At 41.5% G+C, this 12,940-nt stretch overlaps 1 protein-coding gene across 2 annotated transcripts in view; it reads left to right on the top strand.

Moving 5' to 3' along the window:
- COLEC10 (collectin subfamily member 10) overlaps nucleotides 1–12,940 on the top strand; it is a 490,492-nt gene that overhangs the window by 99,669 nt on the left and 377,883 nt on the right. The gene's annotated exons all lie outside the window — the stretch shown is intronic.

Genomic DNA, 12,940 nt, shown 5'->3' with positions numbered 1-12,940 from the left:
TATTTATTTTACTTTTTGGCCATGCCATGTGGCATGCAGGATCTTGGTTCCCCAACTAGGGATCTTAGTTCCCCCACCAGGGATCTTAGTTCTCTCACCAGGGATTGAACCCATGCCCCTTGCAGTGGAAGCAGGAAGTCTTAACCCCTGTTCCTTGAGGGATGTCCCAAATGTTCTTAATTTTATGGAAACATTTAAGTTATAGAGTATCAAAATAAATTATCCAATCTTACTTATGATTCCTAGACTCTCTATAATATTTTCATACTAAAAATATAGCTAACCTTACAGGAATTTCCCTTTGGACTAATTTTTACCTTGGAGGTATAAAGTACCAAGTATAGAGATGAAGTAAGTTGTACACTATTTCTGATGTTCTTCTTTCCTTTGCTAGCTTGAATGACCTTGACTTTGAAAATTTTTTTTGTAAATAGATTTTTTTGATGTGGACCATTTTTAAACTCTTTATTGAATTTGTTGCAATACTGCTTCTGTGCTGTATTTTGTTTTTTTTGTCCATGAGCCATGTGGGATCTTAACTCCCCAACCAGGGATTGAACCCACACCGCCTGTACTGGAAGGTGATTAACCACCTGACCGTCAGGGAAGTCCTTGAATTGCTTTTTTCTGTGTTAATGTAGGTACTCTTTGCCACTAGGGTGTGAAGCATATCAAATCAGTGTCATCAAAGAACTCCAGCTGTTTGTGTTCCAGTCCTAGAGATGGACTGTTAGTTTATTGTAGTCTGGACTTTCCATTTCCTTCCTTAAGATCTTAGAAGTCAGGTTACTCTTCTAAATAGTATGGCTCATAGTAAATGGGTAACATTTAACTCTTTCCAGACACAAAAGTGAAATATTTGGATTAGACCTGTCTAATAAAGGGCTTCCCTGGTGGCTCAGATGGTTAAGTATCTGCCTGCAATGCGGGATACCCAAGTTTGATCCCTGGTTTGGGAAGATCCCCTGGAGAAGGGAATGGTTAACCCGCTCCAGTATTCTTGCCTGGAGAATTTCATGGACGGAGTAGCCTGGCAGGCTACATGTAGTCCATATGGTCGCAAAGAGACGAAACGGGGCAATTAACACTTTTACTTTTTCGCTTTTGTCTAATAAAACTTTCTTCAGTGATGGGAATGCTCAATATTTGTGCTGTTCCTATACAATAGCCACTAATTACATGTGCATAGTGAGCACTTGAAATGTAGCTAGTGTGACTGAGGAACTGAATTTTTAATTTAATATAATTTATTCCTAATGTATGCAATTTAAGTTTAAATAGCTACATTTCTGGCTAGCAGCTCCTCTTAGTGCTGGTTTAGATTGTTATTCCCATGAGCATGTATGTTCCAAGACCAATAATTGGAACTCTCGTGCCTAAATTAAGTGAATGACCAAATCTAGTTTTTGCCAATTAAGATACATCATGAAGGCAGTTTCTTGAAAACTATAGGTCTAGTTCTTTGTAGGACTCTTGGATAGGTCTGTTACTCCAGGTTTTCATCTTGATTGCAAGGGTGGGTGTATAAGTCTCCAAGTGTGTGATTTCAGTGGTGATTTGCCATTAGAAACTCTTCTAGACTGCAATTCACTTGCACCTGAGCTTTTTAATCAATATACTTTCCACTTATCTGATTTGGAATCCCTTCACGTAACGATTATATTCTGTGAATTACCAACAAAAGTTTTCTGCAGAAAATAAGTAAACAGCCTTCTCAAGGTCACAGTTTTTCAAACAAAAGAAAGATATTGCTGTTTGGAATCAAATGAAAATTTGTTGTGTTAGTCTTTAAGGCTTCCCCAGGTATTTCTGGTTCACTCCCTTCTGGCTAAGTACCTCCAAGCTGTGCTACAATCAGATGGGGGCTCTGTGATCATTCTGGCCAGTGAGTTACAGGAAGTTCTGCATTCCACTTTGGGGGCAAGTATTTAATTGCTGATGCAAGATACTGCAGAACTCTTTTTCCTTCAACATGGCAACTGGCAGTCTTCAAGATGGCGCCGGTTCCATCAATTTGGAATCCTGAATGACTAAGGTGAACAGAGACTTCTTGAAAACTTGCAAGATATACATGATATAGAAAAGATATATGATATGGGAAAGAAACAAATCTTTGGTATTTGCTGTCAGCAGACTGATACATGTCTAAGTAAAGGTTGTGAATAGTTCAAAATAGCAGTGGAACATGGAGAGGGATGAACTATCTGAAGCTGAAATCAACCAATCTCACCGTTGTCAAAACCTGCATGACACTGGATGAGGACACCAAGAAGGCTTGGAAACCTCGGGGAATCAGGCAATTTGTGGAGCCTTGGATAAAGTGCTTTTTAATAAACAAGTATCCATGAAGTTTTTATCTGTAGAGTGAAAAAGGTGCTTTTGGGGGGTCCAGTAGTTTCAGAATAAATTATTCCCATGTTAAAGGGTCATGCAGAACATCCCTTGATCTGTGGCCAACATCAGTTGAAGAGAGGATGCTGAGCAGGTGGGGTTATGTTTTGATCTGTATTTCTTAGTTTTGAAGAGGAAACTCAGTGACAGAAGGAAGATAAACAGCTTGAGGCAGGATGTTGGCAAAGATACATACTTAATTTCATACAACTACTATTTCTTATCCTGAAGCCTAGGCTTGAAACTTGTGTAACAGTTTTTATATTGGGAAATCTAGTAAACTCTAATAGATACTATGTTGATAATACCAGGCTTTTTTGGTATTAAACCCAAGTTTTATTAATAAGACCTCTTAAAGGCATCACATAAACTGTTGTTTTAAATTTAAAAAAACCTCATAAAAATTATTATGAGTTAATTCAGTTCTTCAGGTCCCACATGCTCTTAATGATTAATTAAATCAGTGATACTAATTAAGAATGATTATTAGTATTAATTATTATAATTTCATTACTAATAGTGCCAATTATAGCAACAACAATAGTAATGATAGTAATTAATAGCTTCTATTTTAATGATCTTTCTATTCCTCTGGCAATATAGTAAACATTGTACTTGAATTATCTCATTTAATGCTCACAACACTCTATTTTATATTTTACAGTAAAAGAAAACAGTTTCTAAAGTTTGGGGAACTTGATGCCGGCTCAATAGCTGATATGTAGTAGAACTCTTATTTGAAATTTGAGTTGTGTGACTCCAAAGACTATTTTCATAATATTATATAATGCACAGTTTTTTTCCAGACTAAGCTTTAGCTGGCTCAGATGGTTAAAAATCTGCCTGCAATGCAGGAGACCCAGGTTCGATCCCTTGGTTGGGAGATCCCCTGGAGAAGGGAATGGCAACCCGCTCCAGTATTCTTGCCTGTAATATCCCACGGACCCAGGAGCCTGGCAGGCTATAGTCCCTGGGGTCACAAAGAGTCAGACACAACTGAGCGACTGACACACACAGAGAAGGTTTAGAATATCAGCTTTATATAGTCTGTACCTCAGTTGTATTTGGTTAAACTTTTTATTCAAAGGCATTACCCATTAAAAATAATTGAGAAAATAATCTTAAAAAAAACTTACATTTCATACCTCAGATGAATTCTCTGATGGCCTGTTATCATTAAAAGGTATAATGCTTAAGGAAAATGTGAAAGCCAAAGCAAAAATAACAAACATAGGTTATGCAGTAATTTCTTTTTTAAATGAGGAGGAATGCCAAGACCACAGCTTATTTATTACCTATTGCCCTGTGCAGCCTTCAAAGGAGGCATGGTGCTTCAGACAGGGGATAGGCTTGTCTGGCAATTTCTACTGCTTGGTATGCCATGTTCAATTCACATCTGATGGATAGCACACAGGTAAGCTGATTTTTTGCACTGCCTCTGAGCAGTTAAGAGAACTGGGCAAGTTTCTACACCTTCTTGGATGTCATTTTACTTATTTGTAAAGTGCAGGTGTGGACTGAGATGACTCTAAGCTCCATTCCTAATTGTCTCTTATATCCTGACATCATGAAAACTTTTGTTTCTGACAGGTTCATGGATGGGTCAGCCAAGAATTTTCCTCGGGTACCAACTGATAAGACATATGTGGCAGATTCAGAGTGTTAATGTAGCTCATCAGGAACTACAGTTCCCAGAATCCCCTTTGTGTATAGCTCTGTGGGGTTAGCCACAAAAGATGTTTCACACAAGATTTGGAAGGTGGAAGGAACAGCAATATTCAATTTATGCTCAGGATGGTACAAAGTGTTGTTGCATCCCAGGCGAGTTGTTATCTCTCTGCTGACACTTCTTTAAACTATTTTTTTTTAAATTGGAGGGTAATTGCTTTACAATATTGTGTTGGTTTCTGGTGCCCAACAATGTGAATCAACTGTAAGTATACATATGTCCCCTCTCTCTTGAACCTCCCTCCCACTCCCTCCGCTTCCCATCCCTCTGGTGACACATCTTGCAAGCAAGCATATGGCAGTCCTGCAGCCAGGCCCCCACTTTCAGCTTCTCTGACTCCTGGGTCAGGTGTAGATTTAGCTGCATGAAAACAGGCACCAGCTTCTCTCTCAAATCATCCCCGTCGTCCAGGTCGGAGGCTCGGTGGCAGTGCCAGTCTGATGCAGTTTTGCAGCCGTTCTCCTGTGTCCCAGCCCATTCCTACAGGAATGGATCTTCTTCAGCTTACTTGCCTCTCTTCTCATCCTTCTTCTGTTCCCGAATGCATTGGCTGCCTCCCCTCGCTGCAGAAGCCGTAGCTCAATAGATTCTTTAACCCACATTTGTTTACGATTAAACCTCTTCTGTAAGTCTCTTATTATATAAATCTCCTAATGGTCCTGCTTCTCTGATCTAGCTCTGACTAACACAAGTTGCAGAAACATCTCAGGAAGGTAATTGGATGGAGAAAGGAGAATCTAGTGGAATTCTTAGAGAAATAATGTATATGATTGGAAGGATTTTTTGTTCAGCCATTTGTGGGACTTCAGTGGGAGAACTGAGGCAACAATCAGTATTTACTAAGTTGCCTTTAAAGAAAGAAGTGGGGGTCTAGTTCAGTTCAGGGCTTTTGCTTTTTGAGAGGGGATGCATATTAGGGCGGAGAAGGCAATGGCACCCCACTCCAGTACTCTTGCCTGGAAAATCCCATGGGCAGAGGAGCCTGGTAGGCTGCAGTCCATGGGGTTGCTAAGAGTTGGACACGACTGAGCGACTTCTTTCACTTTTCACTTTCATGCATTGGAGAAGGAAATGGCAACCCACTCCAGTGTTCTTGCCTGGAGAATCCCAGGGACGGGGGAGCCTGGTGGGCTGCCGTCTATGGGGTCCCACAGAGTCGGACACGACTGAAGCGAGTTAGCGATAGCAGCAGCATATTAGGGGGCCAGGATGAAATTGCCTAGAAGGCAACAGAGAATGAGGGTGTTATTAGTGGTGTTGCTACCATGCTTCCCCATGCAGAGCTCAAAATCACCTGGAAACACTTGGAGTGTTAAAATAAGTAATCAGTGCTACTTCCCCATCCTAAATCAGTTTCTGTCATTTCATACAGCTTATGTTTTTCTTTACTAGTTAAAGGCACAGTAGGCTATTTGGGGCCTCACGTACAAGCAACACATTGCTTCTTGGTTTGAGTGACTGTCATAGTTTCAAATTCCCAGAAAATAATGTAGAAATTGTGGGGTTCAGGCATCCCTAACTGCATGGTGCCATCTAATTCAATTTATTCTTTTGTTCTGTCACCGACAGAATATAAAAGAAGCTTCAAAAGCCTGTGGAGGAGGAAAAGTCACAAATTTAATCTTAGTAACATATATTAAAAATAAACAGAAGGATGGTGAATCGTGATTGAGATGTGAGCACTCATTTTCTGTGTGATCGGAGGAGTATTCGCCCTCAGGGGTGTGTGGCCATCAAAGACAGCCAGAGTCAGCTCGCAACACTTCACAAGCACTGTGTGTGCGTGTGGCCAGTCTTCTCCAACTCTTTGCAACCCCAGGGACTGTAGCCTGCCAGGTGCCTTTGTCCATGGAATTTTCCAGGCAGGATTACTAGAGTGGGTTGCCGTGTCCTACTTCCCCAACCTAGGGATCGAACTTGCGTCTCCTGAGTCTCCTGCGTTGGCAGACAGATTCTTCACCACCACACAGAGTCTCTGCCCTGGCGGAAGTAGTGTTGTCTGTGACAACTGCAGCGGCCCCTCTTCTTTCTTTCTCAGTTTTTCTAGAGTTTTCCTTTGTTAACAGGCTGAGTGAAACCTTCTAAGCATCTCCCTCAGTCCATTCATCAAATGTGGAAAAAAACTTAAAAGGAACAGAAAAGCAATGCATAGTATGTTGGCATTCATTAGGCGTGCTGTTTAATAATAACATTCTTTATTTTTTCACGCATCATATTTGCTTCTGATGTCTCATGTAGAGGTGAATTTTTATATGTCCACTTGACTAGGCTGTAGTGTCTGGCTATTTTCCAAATATCAATGAAGATTGCTCTAAAGGTGTATTTTTTCTTAAAGATGTGATTGACATTCAAATCTGTCAAATTTAAGGAAAGCAAATGGTACTGGTAATGTAGGTGGGCCTCATCCAATCAGTTGCAGGTTGTGAGAGCAAACACTGACTTCCTGTGGGGGAAGGAATTCTGCCTCCAGGCTGCCTTTGGACTCAAGGCTGCAACGTCAGCTCTTGTCAGAATTGTCAGCCTGTCAGCCTGTTCCACAGCTTTTGGACTTAGCCCCTGCGTCTTGTAGCCAGTTTCTTAAAATAAGTCTCCTTATCTCTCTTTCTCTCTGTCTCTCCCTCTTTTTCTATGTGTGTGTATGTGTGTGCATGCCAAGTCACTTCAGTAATATTCAACATTGTGTGATCCTGTGGACTGTAGCCCGTCAGGTTCCTCTGTCCATGGAATTCTCCAGGCAAGAACACTGGAGTGGGTTGCCATGCCTTCCTCCAAGGGATCTTCCGGACCCAGGGATCGAACCCAGGTCTCCAGCACTGCAGGCAGATTCTTTACCAGCTGAGCTACCAGGAAAGCCCTTTTCTATGTGTGTGTGTGTGTGTGTGTGTGTGTGTGTATACACATTTGTGTGTGTACATGTGTATGTGTGCCAAGTCACTTCAGTTGTGTCCAACTCTTTGCAACCCCACGGACTGTAGCCCACCAGGCTCCTCTGTCCATGTCCATGTGGACACACTTGCATCTCATCAAGTTTCTCTCTACGGGTCCGAGGCTCTGTGGTGGGAGAAACAGATCTCCCGTGTGTCCACGTGCTGTTCATTCCACCAGTTTGGGGCTTTGGTAGTTTCTCCAAACTTTAACATTTATTAAAAGATTTACCCAAGCTTATTAAACAGATGTCACCATCATCAATACAAAAATGGCAAATAAAGCACATTTACTTTCCTGTGAAGCTGACAGATTGTAGCATCCCCTCATATTAGCCAGTGGACAGGCTCTGGCTACATCTGGGGTTGAGGATGCTCCAGGCTGTTTTCTCTGTAGGATCAATGAGTTTTTTTGGACAATACATGCTGATGAATCCAATAATCCTTTGTAGTTTCTTTTAATGCAGACATAAGAAACAAATACCATACATTAACACTTACATGTGGAATCTAGAAGAATGGTCCAGACGAACCTATTCACTGGGCAGGAACAGAGATGCAGATGCAGGGAATGGATGTGTGGACACGGTAGGAGGCAGTGAATGGGGGGATTAGGACTGATGTATGTGTGCTGCCGTATGTAAAATAACTAGCCAGTGGGAAGGTGCCGTGTAGCACAGGGAGCCCAGCTCGGCCCTCTGTGACGACCTGGAGGGGTGGGGTGGGGGAAGGGAGGCTCAGGAGGGAGCGGGTATATGTGCTTATGTAGCTAATTCACTTCATCGTACAACACTGTAAAGCAGCTATACCCCAATTAAAAAACATTTTAGGTGACTGAGCCCATTTCTTTTCACTGTGTTAGTACCTATTTCTCTTATTCTCAGGACACTGAAAATTGGTGAATTATTTACCTCCTATATGTCCAAAAGTTTGTGCTTTCTTTCTGTGAATATTCCAAGATCCTAAAGGACCTTAACAGAAATTTTAAAGGGATAGCGTTAAGTGAGAAGTAAACATTGTGTCTTAGTATAAGTGCACTGATTCTTCTTTTTTAAATTTTTTTCTGTTAAATCTACTATCCAGTATTCTTCACTTCTATTTTAATTTTTTATGCATGGGGCTGGATGATATACCAGAGTTATTGTTTAGCTTTTATTCTTATGTAATATTTTCACCCCTAGACATCCCTTCTTTTTATTTATTTATTTATTTTTTTCCATCCCTGTCCCCCCTTCCCACCTCCCTCTCCACCCGATTCCTCTGGGTCTTCCCAGTGCACCAGGCCCGAGCACTTGTCTCCTGCATCCAACCTGGGCTGGTGATCTGTTTCACCCTAGATAATACACATGTTTCGATGCTGTTCTCTTGAAACATCCCACCCTCGCCTTCTCCCAGAGTCCACAAGTCTGTTCTATACATCTGAGTCTCTTTTTCTGTTTTGCATATAGGGTTATCGTTACCATCTTTCTAAATTCCATATATATGTGTTAGTATACTGTAATGGTCTTTATCTTTCTGGCTTACTTTGCTCTGTATAATGGGCTCCAGTTTCATCCATCTCATTAGAACTGATTCAAATGAATTCTTTTTGATGGCTGAGTAATATTCCATGGTGTATATGTACCACAGCTTCCTCATCCATTTGTCTGCTGATGGGCATCTAGGTTGCTTCCATGTCCTGGCTATTATAAACAGTGCTGCGATGAACATTGGGGTGCACGTGTCTCTTTCAGTTCTGGTTTCCTTGGTGTGTATGCCCAGAAGTGGGATTGCTGGGTCATATGGCAGTTCTATTTCCAGCTTTTTAAAAAATCTCCACACTGTTTCCCATAGTGGCTGAACTAATTTGCATTCCCACCAACAGTGTAAGAGGGTTCCCTTTTCTCCACACCCTCTCCAGCATTTATTGCTTGTAGACTTTTGGATAGCAGCCATCCTGACTGGCGTGTAATGGTACCTCATTGTGGTTTTGATTTGCATTTCTCTGATAATGAGTGATGTTGAGCATCTTTTCATGTGTTTTTTTGCCATCTGTATGTCTTCCTTGGAGAAATGTCTGTTGAGTTCTTTGGCCCATTTTTTGATTGGGTCATTTATTTTTCTGGAGTTGAGCTGGAGGAGTTGCTTGTATATTTTTGAGATTAATCCTTTGTCTGTTGCTTCATTTGCTATTATTTTCTCCCAATCTGAGGGCTGTCTTTTCACCTTGCTTTTAGTTTCCTTTGTTGTGCAAAAGCTTTTAAGTTTCATTAGGTCCCATTGGTTTATTTTGCTTTTGTTTCTAAAATTCTGGGATGTGGGTCATAGAGGATCCTGCTGTGATTTATGTCGGAGAGTGTTTTGCCTATGTTCTCCTCTAGGAGTTTGATAGTTTCTGGTCTTACATTTAGATCTTTAATCCATTTTGAGTTTATTTTTGTGTATGGTGTTAGAAAGTGTTCTAGTTTCATTCTTTTACAGGTGGTTGACCAGTTTTCCCAGCACCACTTGTTAAAGAGGTTGCCTGGACATCCCTTCTAATCTCAAAATTGCCTTAATACCAAAACCAAATTGCCAAAAACCCAAATCTTGAATAATAGCTGTCCTCCAAGTTCTTGCTGCATTTTTGGTGTTAGGTTACATGCATTATATGCAATTGTGTGTGTGTGTGTGTGTGTGTGTGTGTGTGTGTTAGTCATTCAGTTGTATCTGACTCTTTACAACCCCAGGGACTGTAGCCTGCCAGGGTCCTCTGTCCATAGGATTCTCCAGGCAAGAATACTGGAGTGGGTTGCCATTTCCTTCTCCAGGGGATCTTCCCCACCCAGGGATCAAACCCTGGTCTCCTACATTGCAGGCAGATTCTTTATTGTCTGAGCCTTCAGGGAAGCCCATTATCTGCATTATCTCAATCAATTCCAAAAATTTTTCTGTTGGGAATGTTACTCATATTGGAGTTCATTTAAATTTGTGCTTAGGTATGGTACTCAGCTCCCCCAGGTCAGGCTGCTATGGGGTGGTGGAGCTGGATGCTACTAGAGTTGCCTAGCCTGTAAGTTGGAGGCCCTCCTGGCAGTCCCCTCTGGCAGTCCCACATCGGTGCCTGCTCAGGAGGAATGATGAAAGCCCAGCTCCCTTGCCCGGGGTTGGGAATGATTCTGAAGCTTAACTTCCACCCCAGAGCTCCTCTTTGTTTTTTTTTCTTTTTTTCTTTTGCCTGAGTTTCACCCTTATGCTTGGCTTCCAGTGCTTCCCTGTTTTACATCTTTTGATCTCTTACAAGTCTTTCCTGGGACGCCATCCTTAAATGACCACTTGCATGTGAATCCTTCCTTAGGATCTGATACTGGGTACCCTGGACCTATGATACCAACCTAGCATTGTTGATATCAGAACTTCTTTTCTTCTGTATCCAACTTGAGCTTCAGCCTATAAAGTGCCAGTTATTCTTCTATATAAGAGAAAATTCTGATTATGAGCAAGGATAATTACATACACAGTGTGTACACATTCAGTCACTTGCCAAATATTTATTAAGTTCTTACTGCACACAAGTCTGGGCTAGGTACTGAGGATACTATGTCAAACAGGACAACAACATGGGTCTCATGAATTTACCTTGTAATAGTAACTTATATGCAGAGTACATCATGTGAAATGCTGTGCTGGATGAAGCACAAGCTGGAATCAAGATTGCCAGGAGAAATATCAATAACCTCTGATATGCAGATGACACCACACTATGGCAGAAAGTGAAGAGGAAAAAAAAGCCTCTTGATGAAGGTGAAAGAGGAGAGCAAAAAAACTGGCTTAAAACTCAACATTCAGAAATCTAAGATCATGGCATCTAGTCCCATCACTTCATGGCAAATAGATAGGGAAACAATGGAAACAGTGACAGACTTTATTTTCTTGGGCTCCAAAATCACTGCAGATGGTGACTGCAGCCATGAAATTAAAAGACGCTTGCTCCTTGGGAAAAAAAAAAAACCAAACTATGACAAACCAAAACAGTGTATTGAAAGGCAGAGGCATCACTTTGCTGACAGAGGTCCATATAGTCAAAGCTATAATTTTTCCAGTAGTCATGTATGAATGTGAGAGTTGGACAAAGAAGGCTGAGCACTGAAGAATTGATACTTTCAAATTGTGGTGCTAGAGAAGACTCTTGAGAGTCCCTTGGACTGCAAGGAGATCAAACCAGTCAATCTTAAAAGAAATCAACTTTAAATATTCATTGGAAGGACTGAGGCTGAAGCTGAAGCTCCAATAGTTTGGCCACCTGATGCAAAGAGCTGACTCGTTGGAAAAGACCATGTTGTCGGGAAAGATTGAAGGCAGGAGGGGAAAGGGAGGACAGAGGATGAGATGGTTGGATGGCATCACCGACTCAGTGGACTTGGGTTTGAGCAAACTCCGGGAGACAGTCAAGGATAGGGAAGACTTGCATGCTGCAGTCCAGTTCAGTCAGAGTCAAACACGACTTACTGACTGAACAACAATAATTGTCAATAATGATAAGTGATATGAAGCAAAGAAAGCAAAGGGAAGGACTGATTTCAATGGGGTGATCAGGGAAGGAGCGTTGAAGTGAGGTGGTGATGTCCTCAATGAGAGCTGAATAAAAAGAAGTTGCTGGTGGCGTGCCAGTCTGACATCCTGCAGAGGAAGGAGCCAATCCACACTCCTAAGTGGAAGCTAGATTTGGAGAGTTGGGAAGAAGACAGAGAAGGCCAGAGTGGCTAGAGTATAAAGAGTGAGGGAAAGAGAGAAAGGTAAGAGAGTAAAGAAGAGCTTGAAGCCAGATGGTAGAAAGTATGTAAGCCATGGTACAGCATTTGGGTTCTATCCTCTGTCACCCCTGGAGGTTTGTATTTTAAAGAGATCACTCCAACTGCACAGCTGAGTTGAGGATAGAAGGGCAAGAATGGACACAATGACCATTTAGCACGTGATGGCTGTGCTTCCCAAGGAATATAATAATCAACTGGACTAAGATGGTCCATGTGGATATGGAGAGATGTGAACAGATTTGGCTTTTGAGATCCAGCTGCTAAGACATGGAGATGGATTGGATGTGATGAGTGAGGGCATAGGAAGTGTAGGATAGCTCCATGCATCTGGGGGGTGAGTGACTGAGATGGGTGGCCACTTAATAAGAGGGGTAAGCTGGGGCTTTAAGGACAGGATAAATCGCATTCATATAATGTAAAAATCTAGTACTTATTTAATCCTTTAGTTTTGTAAAATGTGAAATTTATCTTGGTTCCCATGGCCTTTAATGAAGAAGTTTATGTTGATTAGTGGCAGTGGTTGCCTTTAGTAGTGAATGTGTTGCTTCTGCAATGAGTGGGGTCCTTTCAAGAAGTTCAATTGTATTCTGCCGTCGGGGGTGTTCTTTCTGGGAAAGTCCTCCCAGCAGTTGTGAATTCTGTTCCCAATCACACATGGTCCCATTCTTTGCCATGCAAAGAAATGGCAACACCCATTGAAGTCAGCCATGGGAATTTGGCTTTCATGGCCATGAATGGTGCAGTTCCATGAATCCTGAAGATAAGAGTCGGAAAAAAAAAAAAAAAAAAGAATCGAGCAGAAGTGCCTGGCTCTTGCTTCAAGGGTGAGCTTGTGTCAACATTTCTTAAGTATGAGTCTTACTCTTAAACCTTGGAGAATGACTTTTGTAATGAGAAAAGAATTCCCCTTTTCCCTCCCTCCATGTCAATGTTTATATTTAAGTCATTTGGATTGTAAGAAACGTTTTTTTTTTTTACTTTAAAGAGGAAGAATTTATTTTAATTGTCAGTATCTTAGGGAAGATTCCACCTTTTATAGGACTTGATATCAGCCCATAACAGGCTTCGCAAGGTAGAATCACACTGTCTGAGTTGATGAGGTTTAGCCTTTAGGTTTTTGGTGA

Source organism: Odocoileus virginianus, chromosome 15 (genome assembly GCF_023699985.2).
Source record: "Odocoileus virginianus isolate 20LAN1187 ecotype Illinois chromosome 15, Ovbor_1.2, whole genome shotgun sequence".
NCBI classification, from domain to species: Eukaryota; Metazoa; Chordata; class Mammalia; order Artiodactyla; family Cervidae; genus Odocoileus; species Odocoileus virginianus.
This window is presented reverse-complemented; position numbering and strand designations above follow the sequence as displayed.